Source organism: Saccopteryx leptura, chromosome 1 (genome assembly GCF_036850995.1).
Source record: "Saccopteryx leptura isolate mSacLep1 chromosome 1, mSacLep1_pri_phased_curated, whole genome shotgun sequence".
In the NCBI taxonomy this organism is placed as follows: Eukaryota; Metazoa; Chordata; class Mammalia; order Chiroptera; family Emballonuridae; genus Saccopteryx; species Saccopteryx leptura.
In genome coordinates this window covers 43,406,591-43,433,367 of record NC_089503.1, presented here as the reverse complement: position 1 = coordinate 43,433,367, position 26,777 = coordinate 43,406,591, and the positions used below count along the sequence as shown (strand labels likewise).

Sequence of the window (26,777 nt, the reverse complement as noted above, 5' to 3'; positions counted from 1 at the left end):
CTCCTAACTTAATGGGAACTAGAACACATGAATCCATGGGCTCTCGTGTAACAGGGAAAGAGCCAATCACCTTGCTTATTTAAAGGTTTCTCTAATTCATGGAGTGTAGCAATTGAAGCCATCTAGTGCCCTTTAAGATATCTTGTGTTATCTTCTTATCTGCAAGATTTTAAGACAAACGTAACTACCTATCAGCCTGTCCAAGGGCAAGAGAGAAAGACTAGATGGCTTCTGAATAACCATTCTAGTTCTAGGATCATGAAGCAAGCAATGATTTTTAAAAAAGGAAAGTAATACAATCAGAAGAATTTAAGACAGCATTCTTTTCACATTCAATAAATTCAAGCACTTACATATAAAAGACTAGAGATCAGGGAAATGACACTTCTAAAAATCAGATAAATTTGTGGCATTAAAAGGCAGCAAAGTGTCACCCAGTATGCTTTACTTACAGAAACTTGGTAATATTTCTCTCTCCTTTTGCAAGATATACAGGATATGGATGGGGTTTGGAATGACATGAAGAGAGCAGTGTACAAAATGAAGGTTCATATAAGTGGCTGTGTTCACTTTGGTCTTATTTCAAACCAAACCAGTATGGTGGTCAGCTGTCAGCCAAAGAGAACAGGGCAGGAACAGAGCCAATCAAGCTGTGTTAAGTAACCCAGTCATTCCACAGAAATATGTACAGCTCTTGTTCCCCGGCAGTATAGCTGGCAACAGTACAGCAGTAATTTGAGGGGTTTTCTATAGAGTGCTTATGAGTTTGATTTCACTGTTGGCTTCTTGCCATTGTAACCTATACACTGGGTAGCTCTCTGAGTTACTCAACTATGTGCTTAGAAGATAAAAAATCAGATTTTTCACTTTGGTAGGCATGAAGTCAGCTGAGTTCTCACTTTGCCAAATGCTTCTCTTTTTTTGTTTGTTTTGTTTTGTTTTGTTTTTAACTCCTCAGGTTAGGAAAAATACATAGTTTGTATTGCCAAGCACTTTCCCCCTACACTTTGAGCCATGTATTCTTTCTCTGGGAAACTAAATTCCTTCTTTTTTACCCATAACTCATCCAACTGTTTTCTCTGACAATTTAAATCTTTAGAGCCTTTTAAATACCACTTCTCTCATTTTATCTCCATTACTCTTCTTTTTTCATACTTTCCCCCGGCAATCAAAAAATACATAAAATTTGCCAGATTTGAAGTAAAAAAAGATAAATATAATTCAATTTCTGAGGTTCAAGATGATGTTTCACTTGAGACCAAATAAACTTTCCATTACCTACTTGCACTTTCATACAACTCTCTTCTGATACACTTGAAGGGCAAAATGCAGTTTAACAGCAATGCACTATTGGTCTTCATTTGGGTGAGCAATCATGTGTTTGGGAATATTTCATTTTGAGTCAACTTCAGCTGCTTTCTATATACAAATATCACCTCATGATCCTAATAAAGAATACATTTCAAAAATGTTGTGATATTAGAAATGAACTACTCTCACCAGTGCTACCATTTAAAAATCAAAAGCCAAAATTATGGTGGTAGGTTGGGGAGTAAGTAGAAGATATACAATGAAAATGATTGGAATATACTGGGAAGCATAGTGAATGAGCAGAAGTACTGATCATCTCCACCCTTTGGTTCATCAGTGTACAATTAGAAAATGCTCCTTCTTGACTCTAAAAATATATAAATCTCCAATAGAATGCCATTCACTTGTAAACAGATATACAGTCCCCACCAGGGTTACCCATTTCACTTCTACTTCAGGCGGAATACCCAGTTACTTTCCTGAAGGAAGACCTTCTCACCTCCCAAATTCCTTTCTAAGAAGTATTTCATTTTCACTGCTGTGAATTGGTAGAGTGAAGTGGAAAAGCTCAAATCTCACTATCAGAAATTCATCAAAAGAATGTCATTAAAGTTAGACTTCAAAATGAGATTTCATACCAAAACCAATTAACAAACTGTAGTTAGTTAGCTACTATAGTATTCTCAATAGTGTAATTCAGCCATACTATGGAATTAATGGGTTTCAGTAGGTTACCCAAGGAACCAAATCACCATCTATAACATGCTTTCTCTATTAATACCCAATCCAAATTCAAAACAACAAACTTTCAGAACTTTATCTATTAGTAAGTTGAAAATTGCCTACAAATACATTTCTGTTTATACTTCAGAAAGTCTTCTTGTGATATAAAGAAATACTAAAAAAACAACAACAGGTAATTGACTATCAGCCTTTTTAAAGTAAGTCATATGCTTTACAAAAAAAAAAGAGCATAAATAAAAAAGAAAACTAAGAATCCAATGTGAAAGCTATAAATTACTTCCTCATTTACTATATATTGTATATTCTGGGATTTTCAAATATAATACTTGAAAGTATGCATAAACAAATGATATTTATGGCTGTCATATGTCATTAATATTATAAAACTGATAACCATGCCAATATTATATATTATGAGTAATGGAAAAATATAGACAGTTTCTAAAATTATATACACCCTTATATTTTCCTGACTATAGGTGATTCAGATGCTGCCTTTAAAAATTCACAAGGTTCTAAGCTGAGGATACCAGAAAGTTAACAGAACTACAAGTCAATCTATTCTCATGAAAATTCCAGAAAAATAACTAAATGCACACTTACATATGAGGAAGGCTATGTGGGTCCATATAAATGTCATCAGAACTTCTCATAAATCCAATAAATGTACTGTACAGATAGGATGCCTAAATGATCTAATAAAAACCAATTTCTAATGATTAAGAAAAACTAGCTTGCTACAGAAAGGCAAACAATGTTCACAAACAAAACCTGGATTCAAAGGAAAGATGGATGGGTATGAATTATGAAGGTTTTGATAGAAAATAAAACAACATTTTCAGTAAGAATTAGAATACAATTTAACTTAAGAAACTGGGGTGGAAAAGTGGGAGATATCAGGACTTCTCTTGAGATGAGGCATAAAGCATAACTGAGTATATTATTCTTCCATTTTAATAGAAATAAACTACTGATCTCTATGGACACACAACAGTGTGAGGGTTGGGGGGGAAGAGGAGTGTGGGAGGGATAGAGGTGATGTAGAGGGGGATACATGGTGATGGAGGGAGACTTGACTTAGAGTGGTGATCACACAATGTACTATACAGATGATGTATTACAGGAATGTGCACCTGAGACCTGCATAATTTTATTGACCAATGTCACTCCCAATAAATTCCATTTTAAAAAGTTCTAGCCTGACCAGGCGGTGGCGCAGTGGATAGAGTGTCAGACTGGGATGCGGAAGACCCAGGTTTGAGACCCCGAAGTCACCAGCTTGAGCACAGGCTCATCTGCTTTAAGCAAAGCTCGCCAGCTTGGACCCTAGGTCACTGGCTCGAGCAAGGAGTTACTCGGTCTGCTGAAGGCCCATGGTCAAGGCGCGTATGAGAAAGCAATCAATGAACAACTAAGGTGTCGCAACAAAAAACTAATGATTGATGCTTCTCATCTCACTCTCCATTCCTGTCTGTCCCTATCTATCCCTCTCTCTGACTCTCTCTCTCTGTCTCTGAAAAAAAAAAGGTTTTAAGATATTGAGACTTGTAGTATAAGGTCAGAAGTACTGCCTGCAACTAACTGCACTATGACATTCACATTCATCTGCTGAGGCTGAAGTCCTACAGCAGCTGCAGACTCTGATGTCCAATCAGGCTTCCCAAATCTTCCCCTAGAGCCTATGTGCTAGTGGCACCACATTGCACATGCTCCTCTCACCCATCTGCCACCCATCCCTCTCTGCCATCAGATATTCCTTTTTCTTTTTTTTATTTTATTTAGAAAATTAAATTTAACAGGGTGACATTGATCAATAAGAGTACACAGGTTTCAGGTGAACATTTCTATAGCATTAGAACTGTTGATTATGTTGTATAACCATCACCCAAAATCAAATCATTTTCTGTCACCCTATATTTGTCCCTCTTTACACCCTTCCCCCCACCATCACCTCCCCCATGTCCCCCTCCCCCTGGGAACCACTTCAATTTTATCTATGTCCATGAGTCTCAGTTTTATATCCCACCTATGTATGAAATCATATAGTTCTTAGCTTTTTTATATATATTAACCTTTTTGATTTACTTATTTTACTCAGTATAATGTTCTCAAGATCTATCCATGGTGTCATAAATGGCAATATATCATCATTTCTTATGGCTGAGTAGTATTCTACTGTATATATGTACCACATCTTTTTTATCCAATCCTCTATCAAAGGACACTTTGGTTGTTTCCATGTCTTGGCCACTGTGAATAATTATGTGATAAATATGCGGGTGGATGTGTCTTTACATATCAGTGTTTTTGAGTTTTTGGAGTAGATACCCAGTAGAGGGATTGCTGGGTCACATGGCAGTTTTATTCTTAATTTTTTGAGAAACCACCATACTTTTTTCCATAATGGTTGTTAATTCAAAATGGATCAGACTTAAATATAAGATCTGAAACGATAAATTACAAAGAAGAAAACATAGGTACTACACTCATTGACCTTGGTCATAGAGAACAGTTTACGAATTTGAGCCCAAAGGCAAGTGAACTAAAGGCAAAAATAAATGAATGGGAATACATCAAACCAAAGAGCTTCTACACAGCAAAAGATAACTGACAACAAAACAAATAGGCAGCCACCTAAATGGGAGATGATATTTGCAAACAGCTCTGATAAGGGGTTAATATCCAAAATATACAAAGAATGAAGAAAGCTCAGCAAAAAACAAACAAACAATTCAACTAAAAAATGGGGAGAGGGGCCTGGCAGGTTGGCTCAGTGGTAGAGCGTCGGCCTGGCGTGCAGAAGTCCCGGGTTCGATTCCCGGCCAGGGCACACAGGAGAGGCGCCCATCTGCTTCTCCACCCCTCCCCCTCTCCTTCCTCTCTGTCTCTCTCTTCCCCTCCCACAGCCGAGGCTCCATTGGAGCAAAGATGGCCCAGGCACTGGGGATGGCTCCTTGGCCTCTACCCCAGGCGCTAGAGTGGCTCTGGTCGCAACAGAGCGACGCCCGGGAGGGGCAGAGCATCGCCCCCTGGTGGGCAGAGCATCGCCCCCTGGTGGGCGTGCCGGGTGGATCCCGGTCAGGCGCATGCGGGAGTCTGTCTGACTGTCTCTCCCCGTTTCTAGCTACAGAAAAATACAAAAAAAAAAAAAAATGGGGAGAGGACCTGAACAGACATTTCTCCCAAGAGGACATACAAATGGTCAACCAACAGATATGAGAAAAGATGCTCATCTTCACTAGCTATTTGAGAAATGCAAATCAAAACTACAATGAGATACTACCTCACACCTGTTAGATTAGCTATTATCAACAAGACAGGTAATAACAAGTGTTGGAGAGTCTGTGGAGAAAAAGGAACCCTCATTCACTGCTGGTGGGAATGCAAATTAGTAATCTCTTTCTTTACCAGGATGTAGTCCTTCAGCCACAGAAACTATGTATTAAAATCAGAGCCCTGCAAACCATCACTGCCAGCTCAGCTGGGAATGGAAGGCCCATCATTCAGCTGCACCTAGTGGAGTAGTGCATGATCCTGGGCATTGTACATTCTACCCAATTGTGAAGGCACCTTTGAAGAAGCATGTTCAAGTGGTATGTCCTTGTTTGTGACTGGGTAAAGAGTCAGCGTGTGTGTATTTTGGGTGAATTTTGTTGTGTGGGTGTGTGTGTGTGTCTGCCTGCAAAAACTCACAGCAAATATCTGAGAATATAAGAGCTTCACAGAATTGAGTCATGATTTCCCTCTTGAAGTACATCATACAGATAAATAGCTACAGTTAAAATGTAATATTTTATAAAATACATCGTTGTCTTTGTGTGGAGGGACCTAATAGGACCGCAGGGCAGGTCTCTCATGCATCGGTTGGGGGTGAGGGACACTGTGTTCTTTCTTTGCACCCAAAACAACAAGCTAGAAATAAATCTTTGGGAAAATTACCTCAGGTTTTGCCAGGGGAAGAAGAGTTAGAAAAGTTTGAGAGGTTCCTTATCAAGAAAAACTGACAGCAAGCCTTTATATTAGACTATATGTGTCTATCCTCTATAATTCTATAGAAATGAGAAAGTATTCTAATCAAGAAAGTTAAGTTTTAATAAAATGTTGTTTTTAAAGGATGATTCGAAAAAAGGATCCAGTGCATGAGGTTTTCATCAGGGGTTTTAAAAAAACAATTTATACTTCTATAAGTGAAATAAGGGTATTCACTGCGATGTGCTGCTATGAGCTCTATAATATCACCAGTACAAATGATATTTCCTAGGATTTTGTTTTCCCTTAAGAAAATAAAAAACAGGAAGAAAAATTTTTACATAATCATGAGTCATAGGGGTAAGAAATGGACATATAAATAACTGTTAGCTCAGTGTAAAGGATCCCTGAAGAAAGGGGAGAAGCCCAGGAGATGTGCACATCAAATAAAAATGGAAACTGTGGCTATATTTTAGCGCAAACCAATATTCCCTCTTCAGGAATCATCCCCTCTGGCTCATTGCTGACAATCCATAGATAGTGTATGAGTGAGATGAGTTCATGAGTAAGATGAACAGGGATGCTCCACGGCAGGTAAATAAATTTGTTTCCACTGAGATAATTATTCTTACCGTGTGTCACTGCTCTCATGGCATAAACAGGACAGGTGATGACATCCTATAAAATGCAATTTTTATTCCTATACTCCTGACATTGAGATATATAACTCATTCAGCTCTTCCAAATTTTTTTTTTTGCTCTGAAGCTATGAGTGGGTTTTGTTATTATTATTGTTCTTGTTGTTTGCCTTTTTTAAAATTGCTATCATCAACTATGTGATAACATTAAGAGAACGGGGTTGAGAGGCAGGGATGTGACTGTCTTTATATTAGGCAACCTGGTCCTATAAAAGGACTATATATGTTATTATGGGAGATAGTTAAATATAGATATATCACTTGGATTTTTTTAGAGGTTAATATCTGCATTATGTAATCCCTGTGCAACACCTGTTTTCTCAAATCAATGCCCTCTCCCAAACCTCACATTCTTTCAGACCTAACTAACCTAGGCAAGAAACAAAAAAATCACAATCTTCTATACCAACAAATAATTTTTCTAACTATAATTCATTAGTACTTTATTCCAAAAGCATATGAATACTTATAAGATGGTTAATCCTCATTAAAAACTAAGATTACATGACATAATTACATGTAAATAAGAAAAATGAATTAAACTCTTACCCTTTCCTATGTCGGGCACTAGTTGTGAATCATATATACAATTAGAGTTATATTGCCAAGCTAAAAATATTGGTAAAGATCTAAAAATGACAAACAGTGCCTTTTAAATTAATGTCTTATTAGTTGAGTGAAGTACACTGACAAAGAATAATTTATGCTTATTCAAACTGCACTCGACATCTTCAGGTGTTTCCAAATGAGCTCACAGAAGAGTGATTAAATGCATCTGATAACAAGCCACACATTGCTGAAATTACTTACCGCCTCATTTTATGATTAATTAAACATGTAGATTAAAGTTGCAAAAGAATTTAGATTAATGAGCAAGTTAAGTCTTGCTGATATAAGTGAATTGGGAATTGGATGCTCTGTGGAACTTTATAAACATGCATTTTATAATGAATAAGACAAGGCTACATGCAGAATCATGGCCACCAGGGCCTTTTGACGATGCAGTCTTTTTTAACATGGTTTGACAGCTTTCAAATAACATTCTTCTATAGGCTTTAAACTTTGTGCTTTGCTGTAAAACACAAGACTACATAACTCGTACCAGGAGTACGATTATTTTCAAGCTCTCCAAGGTAATGACCCCCTGTAGCAGCAGCTGTTCAGAAAAAATTACAAGCTCAATTGTTATTTTAATCAGAGATAGTTTTGTAGTTAAAAGCAGTTATGCAACTTGTAAAATTATATGACACCTCATCAGTACCTTCTCTTCAACACTTCTTCCTCCAAAAGTAACACCATCCCCAGAAAGTCATAGCTTCCAGAGGACTTATTAGCAAAGCAGGGTGCTCAGTCATTCATAAAATATTCAAAGCCATTTATTAGTGAAGTTTCCATGCTAGGAAAGGTTATGTTTAAATTTATGACAACTCATCATTTCCAAGAGTGTGTCAAAATATCTGCTGGGGTTTGCGGAGTATACAATTTTTCACTTTTAAGATCAGCTTTACCTAATCCACATAACTTAGACTGTGCCAAAAGTAAGTTGAACTTTATAATTTTCCAGAGCAAGAGAAATTCAGGTAGTTCACAGAGATGCTGCATTCTCCTTTGCAGGAATACAGAAGCAGAGAGAAATTGAGCCAAAGTTACTTAATCAGCTTACGGTTTCAAATCTATTTCACTTTTATCACTAAGCTGGTAGCACAATGCCATTTTTTACTACTGTAGCATGATAAAGACACTCCTATAAATTCTTTAAATAAATCCAACCTGCTTTCTAAAATATACCTCTAATTCTTTTCTACTTATCTCCAGACCTTACATACGATTCATTTATTGGCAAGAGTGAGATTTTTATAGTGTTAATTTTTTTCCTTTCAATTTAGAATTTTTTTAGATCAAAAGCCTTACCAAGAAAACTATGGAAATTTTCACTAAGAATCAAAAGGAACTGCTTCAAAACACAGGTGGCAAATTACCATCATTAACCCCACATATTTATCATGTGGACATAATTGCCCACTTGAAAATTTATGCTAATGAAAATATAATATTGAGACATAAGTCTCTGGCTATACTAAAATTCATTAAAAGTTAAAATCATTTTTATAAGCAGCCAAAACAAAATAGTCCCCATTTGCCTTGTTTGTTAAAAATATATTAAGTCAGTGTTTTTTACCGAGTAATGTGAACCACATTTTATCACCATAAGAGGTTATTTCAAATTTATAAGCTTTTTATTCTTATACTTCAACTTTTGAATGTAATAGTAAGGATTCTTAGAAAAAATATGTACCCAAATACTTCAAGGACCAATAATACACTTTTATCTTTTTTATACTCTTCAAAAGAGGAAACCTGACAACATAATGGTTATGTTAGCCTGAAAGAAGCAAGGTTAGATAACAAATGAAAAAAATTCCTTTGCAATTTTAAATGCATTTGGTATATGCCAGAAGGGCACAGATTATTCAGACAGCTCAACAAGCCACCAAATTTTAAGAATAAAATTCTTTCTACTTAGTCATTGCCATATTATTTCTAGGCCCCACAAGTTATTAGGTGTGTCCTGGAATTACTAATAACTTAAAAGAAATTGTGTCATTCCAAAGGCATTTTAATACAAGAAGATATATTTATTTCCCCATGAAAGTAATTTTTGTAAAATAACTGTAATTTTCTCCTTAATACTGAGTATACTTAGCCATTATATAAATACATACTTACGATTATTAGCATGTTTTAATTTTTTGATAAATACTTTATACAGTTTACCTGCATTAAATACATAAATTTACTGGTTATTTAAAGAGTTAAATGTTTACCTGAAATACCAAAGTAGGTACTTTGCCTTGAAATTTAGAAAAAGTGAATAATTTAAAATATCCCAAAGCAGCCATAATGTAACATAAAAACTCCTTAACATTATTTTCATTAAATCAAGATGGCAATTTATTGTAATGTATTTTCTTTTATTTCACAACACATAGTCATGTGGGCTATGAATCTTGCATTTCTAAGGAGAGATTAATATTTTCTCTATTTCACATATGAGTAGAAAAAATATTAAAATACTCACCAGAGACTAAAATGAGATGACTAAATTTATTTTCACATGTGATTGGGCCAAGATTTGTCAAGGTGAACTACAAATGCATTAATATCTACAAAACTGCCAAATGTTGAATTATTAATAGTGTCAGCTCCTGGATTTCAGTTCATGCCCTATAGAGGAGTTTGTGAGATCCATCAAAACTTGGCCTCTCCACATGTTTACAAGCATCCAGAAGGCAACATAAGGCCAGACTAAAGTTCGTATATGCAAAGACCCAGTCTATAGCAAAGGGTGCAAATGAAGCCAGGGGCCACTCCATGCCAGAAACTTGACAGCTCAGCACCCAGCACTGGAGATACCAGGCAGATGACTAAAGGTGGTTCTTTGTTTAGCCGGATCAGCAGAATTATGTACTACACTTATAAATTGTATGTATCAATGAAAGTATTCAAGAACCAAAAACAATGCTGAAAATTGACTCCAAAACTATTATGGCTTATTACTTTTTATTCTATTTTACTGTAAAATTTTTAGTTCTCTTAAGCAAAGAGTTAGTTAACTAGAAAAATTCTTAATTTTTCCTTTAGTGAAAAAATAAAAGATTTCTCTACTTTCTCGATTAGTTATGTTAGAACTACTTCTAAAATCTTCATATATCCAAAACATTTGTGTGAGCAGTGTACTTTAGTAGTGGTCTTTTGTAAGTTGTTTGGTAATTTATAGTATGATTATATATATAGTCAAAGGTTTCTAAACTTTACTCTGTACTTTATATTGCATCATTTTCAAGATAGATAATTGAGATAAATACTGATTTTGTTTATAAAATACATAACCTACACCTAAAACTAATGTTATGTCAATTATATCGTAAAGAAATAAATACAAATGGGCTAGAAACTTGGGAAATTTTAACATTTTGATACTTATCTGCACAATCTTTCATTCAATAGTTATGTATCCTATAATAGAAGCATTTCTGAAAAATGTTTAATTATGGTAGTAAAATGGTTTAATTTGTATCTAAAGATTAGCCAATAATCCCAATAGTTTTAAATACTACAATTTAAAACTAGAAAATGTAAAGAAAATGGGTATTAACATTACCTAGACCTTAGTATTAGACCACAAAAATGCAATGCAATCCTCATTTGCATGGAAATAATAAGTGGGAACATTAGTTATACTCATAGACTATATATATATATACATATATATATTATACCTGGGCTCTTATACAAAGTGATGAGGGGTCACAAAGTCCTTCTTGAAGCATTTTCCTTTCCTCATCAGAAGATATAGAATGTCTAAAAAGAAGAAACTAATAGTTATTGGACCCACTATCTGCCAGATATAAAATAAATGTTCTCTATGCATCAGATAATCTTCCCAACAAGCACACCCACTTCACAGATGAGGAAATTGAGTCTCAAGCTAAGTAATTTGTCAAGAGTCATACCACTGATGGAGGTGAGAATAAAGTCCTGTGAACCCAACTCCTAGGTTCATTTGCTCTTTCTGCTACCTTATGCTTATTTATAGCCTATACTATCTTTGTGTTTTTATTATTCTCTGCTAGCTAGAATTCCTTTTTGGTTCTTCTCAGTTAATCCATTCCTACCACGTTTTTCCATGATTCACCTACTCCAAAAAGTATGTTGTATTCTCTCACCACTTTGTTTAAAAGCCTTTATTACAACACGTATAGTTACAAGAATTCACACAATATACAGTTACATAATATTACCAATATTGCCATCTATTTTACAGCAATGTAATCAGAAAATAGTTTCATTGACAGAATGTATGTTTCTCTCATTCTTTTATTCTGTACTCCTCTATCCTCTCTTACTTTCACAGGAACTGTTATTATTACTATAATCATTACTACTATTATTCTATATTATCTACCCCAATCAACCATCACTTGCTCACATGCTGTTCTCTGGATCCCTAAAATCATATCTTTTTCTGCTTTTGATCTGCTCAAATGGTCTTATATTCTTAAACCACCTCTTTTCCTTTTCAATCAAAAATTCTATTCTTCAATATTTTATAAAAGGTATAAGACACTATTAAATATTCATTTTTGCAACAAATATCTAAACATTTATCATCTTCTAGAAACTAAGAACAGAGAAACAAAATAGAGCTTATTTGTCTAAAAGCTTGCAATCTACCACAAAGAAATAAACAACCCAAAATTTATAACATAGATTTGTGTCATAATAAAAGTACATTTTTAAAAAAGTGATGTGGATATAAAGAACAAAGAGTAGTAAGTCATTTGTGGGGTAGTAGTACAGAAAGACTTCATATTGTAGGTGGTATCTAAGATAATGCTTCATTAACAGGACCCAGGCAGAGAAATAGCAATAGTAACTATCTTTTATGGAATATACTTGATGTGTGAAGCACTCAATATAATGCAATATAATTTCTTCACACATGTGGAAACTTCTGCTTCTGACCAAGATGGACAAACAGGGGCTGGATTTACTCTTCTGGTTTAAGCATCTAAAAAAATGAACAAAATATAGGAAAATGACAGTTCTCAAACACTGAACATCAGGTAATGAAGAATAGTAATTCCTAAGAAAGGAAAAACAAATGAGGGTATCCTTAAAGGTTACTGCATAAAAAAGGAAATTACTGACTGCAGTGCACAGAGGCAGAGCATAATGAGTTAAGAAGGTAGAGCTGGGAGTCTAGGGAGCCAAGACGGCTATAGTCCATAGAGCAGAGTAATAGAGGAGTCAGCCCTGCACATAGACTTCCAGAGATTGGCACAGTCCCTCGCAGATTTTAAGCAATTACTGATCAGCTGCTTTGTGTATACAAGGAAACTAACCAAGGTTAGGGAAAGATATCCAAAAGGAGCAGAGAGAACAGTCCCAGAGCTCATATAAGGCCAGGAATAGTTTATTTTCCCATGATCAAAAGTATAAAACTTCATAACACAAGGGACACTGGTGAGTCTTAGCAGTGGAGAAAATTAACATTACACTAAAGGCTGCACTAGTTCCAACAGACAAAGCTGAAAAGCAAGGAAAGGATTGAAAGGATCAAACTGTATCCAAGTATCTTAACTACATACCAGAAAAAAAACTAAAAAAATATTTATAGAAATATTCAGCACTCAACAAAGTAAAATTCACAATTTTTGGCATCCAGTAAAAAACTACCAGCCATGCAAAGAAGCAGAAAAATACAACCCATAATGAAGAGAAAAATCAATTAATCGAAACTTATCCAGAAATGACACAGATGATAGAATGAATAGACAAGGATATTAAAACAGTTATAGTTGTGTTCTATTTCTTATGGAACTAAAAGACTGACCATATTAAGTATAGGCATTGAATATATAATAACGATTCAAATTTAACTTCTAGAGATAAAAAATATGTCTGAAATGAAAAATACATTCTGTGAAATTAAAAGTAGATTAAGCATACCAAACAAAAACAAGTAAACTTAATGTAAAGATTTATCAATAGAAACCATCAAAAATAAAACTGAAAAAAATGTGAAAAGAATCAGTGAGCTGTAAGATAACTTCAAGTTACTTAACAAATGTGAAATTGGATTCCACAAAAAAAAAAATGGAAGTGAACAAATAAATATCTGAAGAAATACTGGCTGAAATTTTTCCAGATGTGACAAAAACTAAACCCACAAATACAAAAATTAAAAAAAAAAAAAAAAACTCGAGTTCAAGAAACATTAAGAAAACTACACCTAGGCACAAAATAATCATATTGCTTACAACCAGCAAAAAGAGAAAATCATAAAAGCAGCCAGAGAAAAATGACACATCATATTCATAAGAACATATATTTTAAGAATTACAGCAGACTTGTTTTTAAAAAACAATGTAGACTTATTTTTTAAAATAATGCAAGCAAAAAATAATCAATATCTTTACATTATCAAAGAAGTTAATCTAAAATTTTATACCTAGCAAAATAAAGATTTTTTCAAAAACATAAAAGCTGAAGAAGATCTTACCAGCTGATCAGCATACCTATTTTACAAGAAATGTTAGATCCTTTAGGCAGAAGGTATTGTTACCAAGTGAAAGCTGAATCTATACAAAGGAGTAAAATACAGTGAAAATGGTATATACAGGTAAATATAAAAGACTCTTTTTAAATCTCTGTCAAATGCCATTGACTATTCAAATCAAAAATTATTTTTAGAATTATAACATATGTAGAAGTGATGTGTATGGCAACAATAGCACAAAAGCTAGGAGAGAGAAATGAAAGTATACTAGTATAAGATTCTTATACAGTATGTAAAATGGGATAATATTACTTGAAGTAAGAATATCATAAGTTGTTTAGTGTTGCTGTAAACTGTAAATCAAACACTAAAACAAAATAAAACAAAAAATTAGAATAAACCAACAAAATATTTAAAATAAAATCATAAACATTATCAATAAATTAAAAAGAAAGCAGGAAAAAGGGAATAATGAACAGATGATACAAATAGAAAACAAAGAACAGATTCAACCACATAAATAATCACATTAAATGTAAATGGTCTAAACACCCAAATTAAAAGGGAAAGATTGTTATACTAGAATAAAATGCAAGCTCAATTGCATACAGTCTATTAAATACCCTTTTAAAAATGAAAAACAATATTTTAAAAGTGAAAATATAAAACAATATATACCATAGTGCCACTAATAAAAAGAAAGTTGCAGTGGCTACCAGACAAAGTAGATTAGAGTAAGGAACATTACCTGGGATAAAAAAAAATTCTTGTGTAATGATAAAGGGATTCAATACATTAGGAGGACATAATGATCCTAAACATTTACTTTTCTAATAGTTACCTAGGTTCAAAATATAAAAAAGAAAAACTAATAAAATTACAAGAATTATTCATTTTTAAAATTTTTCAGTTAATTACAGAACAAGTACAAAAAAATAAGTAAGTATATAAAATACTTAAACAACACTATCAATCAACTTTACCTAATCTATATTTATAGAACTTGCCAGTCAAAAAAAGAAATAAGAGATCAATAAAAGAAGGATATCTAGAAAAATTCCTAAATATTAAGAAATAAAATAACGTTTCTAAATAACTCATTGGTCAATGAAAAAATAAAAGGAAAATTAGAAAATATTTTGAATAAAAATGAAAACATCACATATCCAAATTTATGGGATGCAGCAAAGAAATACTTAAAAGTAAATTTACAGCACTAACACCTATATTGAAAACTAGGTCTGAGGCCTGACCTGTGGTGGCGCAGTGGATAAAGCGTCGACCTGGAAATGCTGAGGTCGCCGGTTCAAAACCCTGGGCTTGCCTGGTCAAGGCACATATGGGAGTTGATGCTTCCAGCTCCTCCCCTCTGTCTCTCTCTCTCCCTCTCTCTCTCCTCTCTAAAATGAATAAATAAAATAAAAATAAATAAAGAGTATTTAAAAAAAAAACTATTTAAAAATAAATAAATAAATAAATAAATAAATTAAAAAAAAAAAAGAAAACTAGGTCTGAAATTAATAATCTCAAATTTGACCTTAAGAAACTAGAAAAAGAAGAGCAAAATAAAATCAAAGTATACTGAGGGAAAAAAACAATAAGAATAAATACTGAAATCAGTAAAATAAAAAAGCAATATTAAATTTTGATATGTAGTGTTTACATTCTTATATCAGATGAGAGGTTATATCACTAAAGATTCTATTATCCTTGTATATTAAAAGAATAATCTATAGCTATTTTGAACAATTCTATGCCAATAGAGTCAACTAACTACTTAGATGAATGCCCTTAAATAAACTGTATACTTAGATGAAATAGATAACCCAATTAGCCCTGTATATATTAAAGAAATTAAATTTTTAGTTAAAAACCTTCCCACAAAGAAAACTCAAACCCCAGAGATGGCTTCACTAGTGAGGTCTTTCAAGCATTTGAAAAGAAATAATATTGATTGTTCACAAACGCTTCCAGAAATTTGAAGAAGAGGAAATACTTCCCAACTCATTCTATGAGGCTACAGTAATCAAGTAATCAAGATAATGACATAAAAAATAGACAAATAGATCAATGAAATGAAATGGAAACTCCAGAAATAAACCTATTTTTATATAGTCAACTGATTTTCAACAAAAGCACCAAAACAATTTAGTAGGAAAAAGATAATCTTTTAAGCCAATGATACTGGAATAATTGAATAACTGTAAGCAAAAATATAAACCTTAAACCTTATTTCACCCACTAGAAAAAAAAAATTCAAAATAAATCATAGATCTAAATTAAAAGAATAAACTATAAAATTCCTAAAAATGCATAGGAGAAAATCTTAGTGACCTTGGGTTTTACAAAAATTTCTTAAAGGTGACACAAAAAAACATGAAATTTCAAACAAAAGCAATTAATTGGATTTTGTCAAGATTTAAAACTTTTGTTCTTCAAAAGATACTTAAAATAGAAAGTTAAGCAATAGACTAGTAGAAAATATGTGCAAAACAAATCGCTGACAAATCACTTGTATGTAGAATATGAAAAAACTATTTCAACTCAATAAAAAAGAAGATAACTTCAATTTTTAAAAACAACAAAAGACTTAAAAGGCACTTTAACAAAGTAGATAGATGGATGGCAACTAAGCAATGAAAAGATGCTCAACACCATTAGCCATTAGGGAAATGCAAATTAAAACCACAATGAGGTACCAGTATAAACACTTGAATGGCTAAAACTGAAGACAAAATATAAGAAGGTAGACATCCGGAACTCTCACTCATTGCTAGTAGGAATGTATAAAGGTATAACCACTCCAGAAAAAATTAGCAGTTACTATGAAGTTATACATACACCTATGTAACCAAGCCATTCCACTCCTAGGTATTTACCCAAGAGAAATAAAAGTATATGTCCACCCTAAGACAAATGTTCAAAGTAGCTTCATTTGTAATAACCAAAAACTAGAAAGGACCTAAATGAATAATCAAATTGTGGTATATCCATACAATGCAATACTCCTCAGCAATTTTAAAACTAAAGTATAGACATGTACACATGAGTGAATCTGAAAATAATTATGCTGAATGAAAGAAACTAGACAAAAAAAAGTACTTAATGTATGACCCCACTTTTACAGAAAAGTTGTTTCCATGCAATCTAATCTACAGTGACAGCAGATCAACAATTGCCTGGGGATGAGGTCAGGGAAAGATCAAGGAGAGGCAGGTGTAAGGGATTCTGAAGGAACATTAAGATACTTCACACCTGTTAGATAGCTATTATCAACAAGACAGGTAATAGCAAGTGTTGGAGAGGCTGTGGAGAAAAAGGAACCCTCATACACTGTTGGTGGGAATGTAAAGTAATACAACCATTATGGAAGAAAGTATGGCTTTTCCTCAAAAAACTAAAAATAGAACTACCATATGACCCAGCAATCCCTCTACTGGGTATATACCCCCAAAACTCAAAAACATTGGTACATAAAGACACATGCAGCCCCATGTTCACTGCAGCATTGTTCATAGTGGCCAAGACATGGAAACAACCAAAAAGCCCTTCAATAGATGACTGGATAAAGAAGATGTGGTACATATATACTATGGAATACTACTCAGCCATAAGAAATGATGACATCAGATCATTTACAACAAAATGGTGGGATCTTGTTAACATTATACAGAGTAAAATAAGTAAATCAGAAAAAACTAAGAACTGCATGATTCCATACATAGGTGGGACATAAAAACGAGACTAAGAGACATGGATAAGAGTGTGGTGGTTAGGGGGGGAGGTGAGGAGAGGGAGGGAGAGAGGGGAGAAGAGGGGCACAAAGAAAACCAGATAGAAGGTGACAGAGGACAATTTGATTTTGGATGACAGGTATGCAACATAATTAAATGACAAGATAACCTGGAGATGTTTTCTTGGAACATATGTACTGATTTATTAATGTCACCCCATTAAAATTAATAAAAATTTATTTTAAAAAACGATACTGTTAGGGGTGATGGATATGTAAATTATCTTGATTGTAAAAATAGCTTTACTGTTAACAGTATACCTATATCAAAACTTATCAATTGTATACTTTAAATACATGCTGGTTATTGTATGCCAATTATAACTCAATAAAGCTATTTTTAAAAGTGCAATAGGGCCCTGGCCAGTTGGCTCAGCAGTAGAGCGTCGGCCTGGCAGGTGGAGATCCTGGGTTCGATTTCCGACCAGGGCACACAGGAGAAACACCCATCTGCTTCTCCACCCTTCCCCCTCTCCTTTCTCTCTCTTCCCCTCCCACAGCCAAGGCTCCACTGGAGCAAAGTTGGCCCGGGCACTGAGGATGGCTCCAAGGCCTCCACCTCAGGCACTAGAATGGCTCCAATTGCAGCAGAGCAATGCCCCAGATGGGCAGAGCATTGCCCCCATGGTGGGCATGCCGGGTGGATCCTGGTCGAGCACATGTGGGAGTCTGTCTGTCTGCCTCCCCCCACCCCACCCCCATCTCACTTTGAAAAAATATAAAAAAATAAAAATAAAATGTGCAATAGGTAATATTCTCACTTTACAGGTGAGGCTCCAAGAGGTTATATGATTTGTCTTAGATCACAAGTAGTACATAGCAGTACTCCGGGTGTGCTGGGAATTACACATAATATATTTTTCCAGTTTTATTGAGAAACAATTGGCATATGTCGCTGTATAAATTTAAGGCATACAGCATGATGATCTGATTTACATATACAGGCTTGGAGATATTGTAGGTTCAGATCCAGCCATTGCAATAAAGTGAATCTTGCAATAAAGCAAGTCATAATCTTTTGTTGGTGTGATGTCTTACCTTAAATTTGTAAAAAATTCAACATCTGTGATGCACAATAAAACAAGGTACAATAAAACGAAGTATGCCTCTGTTGTTAAATGATTATCACAATACGTCCAGCTAACGTCCATCATCTCATATATGTACAATATAAAAAAAAGAAAAAGGAAAAAAAATTAATTCTCTTTGTGATGAGAACTCTTAGGATGGACTCTCTCTCTTTTTTTTTTTTTTTTTGTATTTTTCTGAAGCTGGAAACAGGGACGCAGTCAGACAGACTCCCGCATGCGCCCGACTGGGATCCACCCGGCACGCCCACCAGGGGGCGATGCTCTGCCCATCTGGGGTGTCGCTCTGTCACGACCAGAGCCATTCTAGCACCTGGGGCAGAGGCCAAGGAGCCATCCCCAGCGCCGGGGCCATCTTTTGCTCCAATGGAGCCTTGGCTGCGGGAGGGGAAGAGAGAGACAGAGAGGAAGGAGAGGGGGAGGGGTGGAGAAGCAGATGGGCACCTCTCCTGTGTGCCCTGGCTGGGAATCGAACCGGGGACTTCCGCACGCCAGGCCGATGCTCTACCACTGAGCCAACTGGCCAGGGCCAGGATGGACTCTCTTAACAACTATTCTATATATTATACAGCATTGTTGACTATAGTCAACATGTTGAAAATTACATCCCAACTACCTATAACTGGAAATTTGTACCTTTTGACCACTTTCCTCCAATTCCTTCTTCCCCCAACCTCTGCCACTGATAACCACATGACCAATCCTTTTATCTATGAGTTTGGTTGGCAGATATTTTGTTTTTGTTTTGTGTTTTTAGATTCCACATGTATGCAACGTCATACAGTATTTATCTTTCTCTATACGACTTATTTCACTTAACACAATGCCTTCAAGATCTATCCATGTTGTTGCAAATGATAGAATTTCCTCATTTTTTAGGGCTGAGTGATTTCCATTGCGTATACCACAACTTCTCTTTTTTTTTTTTTTTTTGCATTTTTCCGAAGCTGGAAATGGGGAGGCAGTCAGACAGACTCTCGTATGCGCCTGACCGGGATCCACCCATCATGCCCACCAGGGGCGATGATCTGCCCATCTGGGGCATCACTCTGTTGCATCCAGAGCCATTCTAGCACCTGAGGCAGAGGCCACAGAGCCATCCTCAGCACCCGGGCCATCTTTGCTCCAATGGAGCCTCGGCTGCAGGAGGGGAAGAGAGAGACAGAGAGGAAGGAGAGGGGGAGGGGTGGAGAAGCAGATGGGCGCTTCTCCTGTGTGCCCTGGCCGGGAATCGAACCCGGGACTCCTGCATGCCAGGCCGACACTCTACCACTGAGCCAACCAGCCAGGGCCTTACCACAACTTCTTAATCCAGGGGTCCCCAAACTTTTTACACAGGGGGCCAGTTCACTGTCCCTCAGACCATTGGAGGGCCGGACTATAAAAAAAACTATGAACAAATCCCTATGCATACTGCACATATCTTATTTTAAAGTAAAAAAAAAAAAAAAAAAAAAAAAAAAAACAGGAACAAATACAATATTTAAAATAAAGAACAAGTAAATTTAAATCAACAAACTGACCAGTATTTCAATGGGAACTATGGACCTGCTTTGGCTAATGAGATGGTCAATGTGCTCTTCTCACTGACCACCAATGAAAGAGGTGCCCCTTCCGGAAGTGCGGCAGGGGGCTGGATAAATGGCCTCAGGGGGCCGCATGTGGCCCACGGGCCGTAGTTTGGGGACCCCTGTCTTAATCCATTCATCTGTCAGTGGACATGTTAGGTTATTTTCAAGACTTGGCTATTGTAAATAATGCCTCTATGATCATGGGGTTGCAGATATCTTTTCAAGTGACTGTCTCATCTCCTTTGGATATATTACCAGAAGTGGAATTGCTGGAAGATATGATAGTTCAATTTTTAATTATTTTAGCATCTTCCATACTGATTTCCATAATAGCTGTACCAATTTACAATCCCACCAACAAGGATGACCCTTTCTCCACATTCACACCAGCATTTTTAATGATGGGCATTCTACTCATCATTGTGAGGAAATATCTCATTGTGGTTTTAATTTGCATTTCTTTAATGACTAATGATGTTCAGTATCTTTTCATGTACCTGCTGGCCTTTTGTATATATCTTCTTTGGAACAATGTCTATTCAGGTCCTTTGCCCATTTTTTTTTTTTTTTTTTTTTTTTTTTGTATTTTTCTGAAGCTGGAAACGGGAAGAGACAGTCAGACAGACTCCCGCATGCGCCCGACCGGAATCCACCCAGCACGCCCACCAGGGGCGAAGCTCTGCCCACCAGGGGGGATGCTCTGCCCCTACGGGAGGCCGCTCTGCCGCGACCAGAGCCACTCCAGCGCCTGGGGCAGAGGCCAAGGAGCCATCCCCAGCGCCTGGGCCATCCCCGCTCCAATGGAGCTTGGCTGCGGGAGGGGAAGAGAGAGACAGAGAGGAAGGAGGGGGTGGGGGTGGAGAAGCAAATGGGTGCCTCTCCTATGTGCCCTGGCCGGAAATCAAACCCGGGTCCCCCGCACGCCAGGCCGACGCTCTACCGCTGAGCCAACCAGCCAGGGCCCCTTTGCCCATTTTTAATTGGGTTATTTGGTTTTTCACTCTTGAGTTGTATAAATTCTTTATATTCTTTGGATATTAACCACATATATGAAATGTGGTTGGAAAATAATTTTTTTCATTCTATACGTTTTCTTTTTTTAAATTTTTTATTAATTTTAATTTACTGTGTCAACATGAATTCAAATGTCCCATTCAATATAACTCCCTCACCCCCACCCTTTTGTCCCCCATTGCCCTCTCTCTCCCCTTCCTTTATGGATTTGCTGTCCTGTTATCTGTATCTATGTGTTATGTATATATAATTTCACTAATCCCTTCACCTTCTCAGATCCCATCCCCTCATCCCACTTCCCTCTGACTCTACAGGTTTTCTTTTCACCCTGTTATGGTTTCCTTTGTTGTACAGAAGCTTTTAGTTTGATGTAGTTCCACTTGTTTATTTTTTATTTTTTGCTTGTGCTTTAGGTGTCATATCCGAAAAATCATTATCAATACCCATGTCAAGGAGCATTATTACTATGTTTTCTTCTAGGAGTTTCATGGTTCCATGTCTTAAAATTAAGTCTTTAATCTATTTCAAGTTCATTTTTGTGAGTGTAATATAGGGGTCCAGGTTCATTCTCTTTATATGTGAATATCCAATTACCTCAGCATCATTTATTGAAGAGACTAACTTTTCTCAATTGTGTATTCTTGGTTCCCTTGTCAAATATAGTTGACTATATAGCTTGGATTTATTTCAGGGCCCTTTATTCTGTTCTGTTAGTCTACTTGTCTGTTTTTATGCCAGTATCATACTGTTTTGATTAGTATCACTTAAGATCAAAGAGTGTGATACCTTTTGCTTTCAGGATTTCTTGAGATATTTAGGGTCTTTTGTAGTTCTATATAAACTTTAGGAGTGTTTTTTCTTCTTCTTCTGTAAAAGATGCCATTAGAATCTTGATATACATTACATTGAACCTATACATCACTTTTGGTAGTATTTACATTTTAACAATATTAGTTATTTGAATCCATGAACATGCGGTGTTATTTTAAAATTAATATGAAGCATCTAATATAATTTGATTCATAGAATGACTCAAAAGTTGTTTGGAGAGGCTGACCTGTGGTGGCACAATGAATAAAGTGTCAACTTAGAATGCTTGAGGTCACCAGTTTGAGAGCCCAGGCTTGCCCAGTCAAGGCACACACGAGAAGCAACTACTATGAGTTGATGCTTCCTCCTTTTCCCCATCTCCCTTGCTTTTCCCTCTCTCTCTCTCTCTCTCTCTCTCTCTCTCTCTCTCTCTCTCTCTCATTTACCAGTCTTATTGATCTTACATTCACAAAGTCTCTTCCTTATGTTCTCAAAATATCTACCTTTGTTTAACCCTTTTACCTCCTGCCTGAACTACTGCAATATCCCTCACAAACTGTTTCTCCAGTTCAAGTCCTTTTTATCCATTAATCAACTCTGCTGGTTGAGTTAATTTTTCAAAAGTAAATCTTTTGTCTTACCACTGAACTATTTGGTTGTGATGTCCACCTGAAATCTACCAAATGCCTCATGGGCCACAATCACACTAAATATTCTAGCTTATACATACCTTATACCTCAATCAAACTGAATTTCTTATTATTACCTACCCCAGAACTCCCTGCTTTCTTTTGTCTGTTCCATACTCATGTTCCTGCTATTCCCTTCACTACCATGATGCTCCTCTCTCTTCATCCCTTCATCCATTCCACTGACAAAATTCTACTCAACTTTCACAGACCACGAAAAAGCCTGCTTCCTTAGTTTATTTTTCTTAAAGGAACATATCTTTAATTTTTTTTTTGGAAGCAGTGTGCTATTTTTTACTTTATTAAGGCACTTAAGATATTCAGCATGGGGAATCGCATCTCTGCTCATCTCTGCAATAACCAATGCCAATTAATTAACATATATCAATAAACTTTTTGAGTCATGCACTGAGACACTAGAAACAAAAATAAAGGGAATAAGGTTTAATGATTATGTCTAGATTCTAAGGTTCTTGATGACAGAATCTTTGTACTCGTGCATTTGTTTCCAATGCAGCATCTAAAGTTCTGCTTTGAATATAGTCAGTACTCAGTATATATTTGTGGAGTTGAATTAATTTCCAACAAATACTAAGAACTCTCCTGGGAAGAAAATATTTGAAGAAAAAAAAAAATTTGCCATAACTGGGAAAACATAATTACATCCTTAAATAGCTTTCTGGGAACAAGTGGAAAGTTAGATGGACCACTGATTACACCATCCAGTGTCATGGTACTATTGGGCCAGATCTTGCCTCACTAAGATACTGAGTTCCAGGTATGCTGGATTGCTTCAAATGATAAATTCCATACGGCCAAAGCTTCCAAGATTGATGGTTTGGTCCAGTAAAGATGTTTATTTCTTCACATCACAGAAATCTGTCTCTTGTACCCTCTGCGAGTTGACTTTAGGTTGGTATCAGAATTAAATATGTATCTATTCAATATATCTGGGAGACACACTGTCCTGTTAGACCTTACACAGCATTAAAATGTATGCCAGGAAGGCTATATAGCATTACTGATAGCCTAGATATAATGACACTTTTCAGCATTATAAGATTAGGCAAACCTTGCATTTACTCTTAACATGCTTACATTGCCATCCTTCAGGGGAAATAGAATGGAAAGATACAATAAGGCGACAACAGAAATAAAAGAAAATGAAAATGGTCACTGGTGTTATGCAAAACAAATATTACAACAAAAACATCTTGATAATAATATTTATTAATAACAAGAAAAAATTCAAGCAGCAAAAAATGAAGTAAGTGCTAGTAGCTCACTGCTTAATGAGCAAACAACGCCCCAGTGTCTAGAACCTGCTGGTATAAGAGTTCCTTGTTTTGAGCCCAGCTCCTCCCATATGCTCTCTCTAAATATGAGTGACACACATGTGACACACATGTCCTCCAGGAAAAATACTCAGTAAGGCATGCAACAATCACTCTGCTCATTTCTGAAATTCAGTTCAGTAGCATGAGTACCAAAATGAAAAGACAGTCTCGGAGAAGGAAAGAGAGAAATGCACTCTCTTTCTGAAGAAGAACAGAACCCAAAAACCTAGGATATGAAATCTGTATTTCTGGAGAGAACTGTTGGCATAATACAGTTGCAATATTCCAACAGGGTGAAAAAAAACACAGGACAGGCCTTTGGGTCATGGCATTCAGTCTCAGAATAAGATATAAGAGTTCTCAGACTAAGACGTAAACCGATTTGAGGTGCTCTGACACAGGTGAACCTGTAGAAATTTTATCAGATAAGTTTATAATCAAGAATATTCTAAATGAAGTGAAAACCTGCTGGTGTCCTTGGATGGGAAGAGATATGTTCTGAAGTCAAAAAGACTGAATCAGAGAGAGAAAGAGAGAATAGACAGAGAAAATGGAAGGAAGGAAGGAAGAAAGGAAGGAAGGAAGGAAGGAAAGAAGGAAGGAAGGAAGGAAGGAAGGAAGGAAGGAAGGAAGGAAGGAAGGAAGGAAGGAAGGAAGGAAGGAAGGAAGGAAGGAAGATAGAAAATGCTTCTTTTCTTTACTGGAAATATTTAACTCACATTCAGATGTTTGAAGCTGCCAAAAATTTGGTGAAATGTGAACATTTATACTCATACTCTAAGATAACATGAAATAGTACTTCAAATTAAAACTATATGCCGAGAGTCATGTGTAGAGACAAGCATACAACAAAATGAACTAGAATTTGTTGATTATTCAATATTTATAATTTGAATAGTTGCTAAAATATTTCTATCCAAATGTTTAAGTCAATGATTTTACTTTTTACCAAACAGACTATATTTCACATCTTATAGATCATTACATTATAAAATAATAGCTAACTGTGAATAATTACTGCATTTATTGACACTCCCTCATTTCCTTATATTGGGACTACCAGCCAGTTCAAATTATGGCTTTATTTTCCCTTCTCTGTATACAGTTAATACCTTTAAATGCTTATGTAAGAATACTGGAAGATAATTGATGAAGTCTATCTTCTTGCTTAGAACAGGTTGAAAGAGCAGCTTTTGGGGGAAATATTCAAATTTATCAGCTGCTTTTAGCAAACTGCCCCCAGGCCCCACATTGTTTCCAATCTCAAATTAAGAAAAATTTTTCTCCAAAGGGCTCTGAATCACTTTAATGTTGACTCTTGTACTACTCTACTCCACCTTCAAATGTCGCCAGTAAATTCAGCTTTACTACAATACTATAAAAATGTAAAAGAACCATAATAGCATCTAAAAAAGAGCTGTTGGCACTATATTAGTTTAGAGAAAACCCTAAACTGAATACTAATGCAAAATTTAATGATAATTTGCCTAGTTGCCAAAAGAATTACAATAATTATTTTGCCATAATGTATAAGTTATCTTAAAGGCATCTGAGAATATTACTGTGTAGAATTCAAAATAAGTCCCTCAAGTGTCATTGTTCTCATGGGTTTCTTTCAATATAATAAATCATCATACTACCTTCACTGGAACACTGTCCTACGATTAGAGGATTACTTCCTGAGTAAGAAAACATTGTGGAGAGGTTATTCCGCTTCTTTAGTCAGTCAGTCTCCTTGACTGGCATCCAACACAGGTCCACTTCTCCCCAAATTCCACTTTACAGTGGATATCATGATCAGGAGGTTCGGGTAAAACATTTAAATAGACTCAGTGCCGTTTTACTTCCCTTTTTCTTTATAACCATGACCAAATTTTTAGAGTTGGAAAGTAAACCAAGATCAAATTTAGACATGTTGTTTGAAATTAGCAAAGATGACACACTTCAGTGCCAGACAAAAGCCCTGATTTTAAGAGCAGGGTTTTGCCTTCCCTGAAATGCCTCGCTCAGGCAGAGTATTTCTACGCCTGCAGACATTGGCATGTTTCACAGTTAAGATTATGACACACCAACTTATTCTGAAATTTTTAAGTCTTCCACTATACACGTTTCAAGTGTTTCATGACTATCACTGATAATTGAGCAATTAACTTAAAATTACCAAAATTTGCTGTGATGGCACAATATGTAGTGAGCAACATGAAAGAATAAAAACAGAGGAACTTAGTCCAGTGAAAAAAAAAGTCATTAAGGGTAAAAATAGGCCTTAATAATAATAATAGTACTGAGTAAGTTTTAATGGTCCCAGGTTCCAGTGGTTTAATGTTGCCAGTAAAATGGTTTAATGGAACAAGTACAGAGTATTACAAACTTTTTAGAGCAATTTGTTCTGGTGAAAGAAAAAGGAAGCTTCATTCTAACTGGTCTTGTGTAATATTCAGGGATTGGTCCAAAAAATAAGTGTGGGAGTTTCATTAGACAACAAACACAAAACAATTAGGTGAAAAATCCTGACAGGCCGATTCTTAAGAAATACGAGCTTGCAAAAAAACATAAAAGTCAAGTCTTTCTTTAAGTGTAAGACAGACAAAATAAAACCGCTAGGGTTAAAGATGACCTCAAGAAGTCATCAGGCTATTGTGACTACATTTGCAAATCAAAAATTAAGACACATGGCTTGACATCAAGAG

General features: G+C 35.6%; 1 protein-coding gene across 4 annotated transcripts in view; it reads right to left on the bottom strand.

Annotated features, from left to right (window-relative positions):
- The window catches only part of SOX6 (SRY-box transcription factor 6), a 655,048-nt gene that overhangs the window by 504,247 nt on the left and 124,024 nt on the right, over window positions 1–26,777 (bottom strand). For 2 of the 4 annotated variants that reach the window (XM_066365360.1, XM_066365321.1), the window contains exon 3: window positions 11,003–11,084. The exons of the other annotated variants lie outside the window; for them this stretch is intronic. The gene's annotated coding sequence lies outside the window, so the exon portion shown is untranslated. The remainder of the gene's footprint in view (window positions 1–11,002; window positions 11,085–26,777) is intronic. 4 annotated transcript variants of the gene reach the window in all.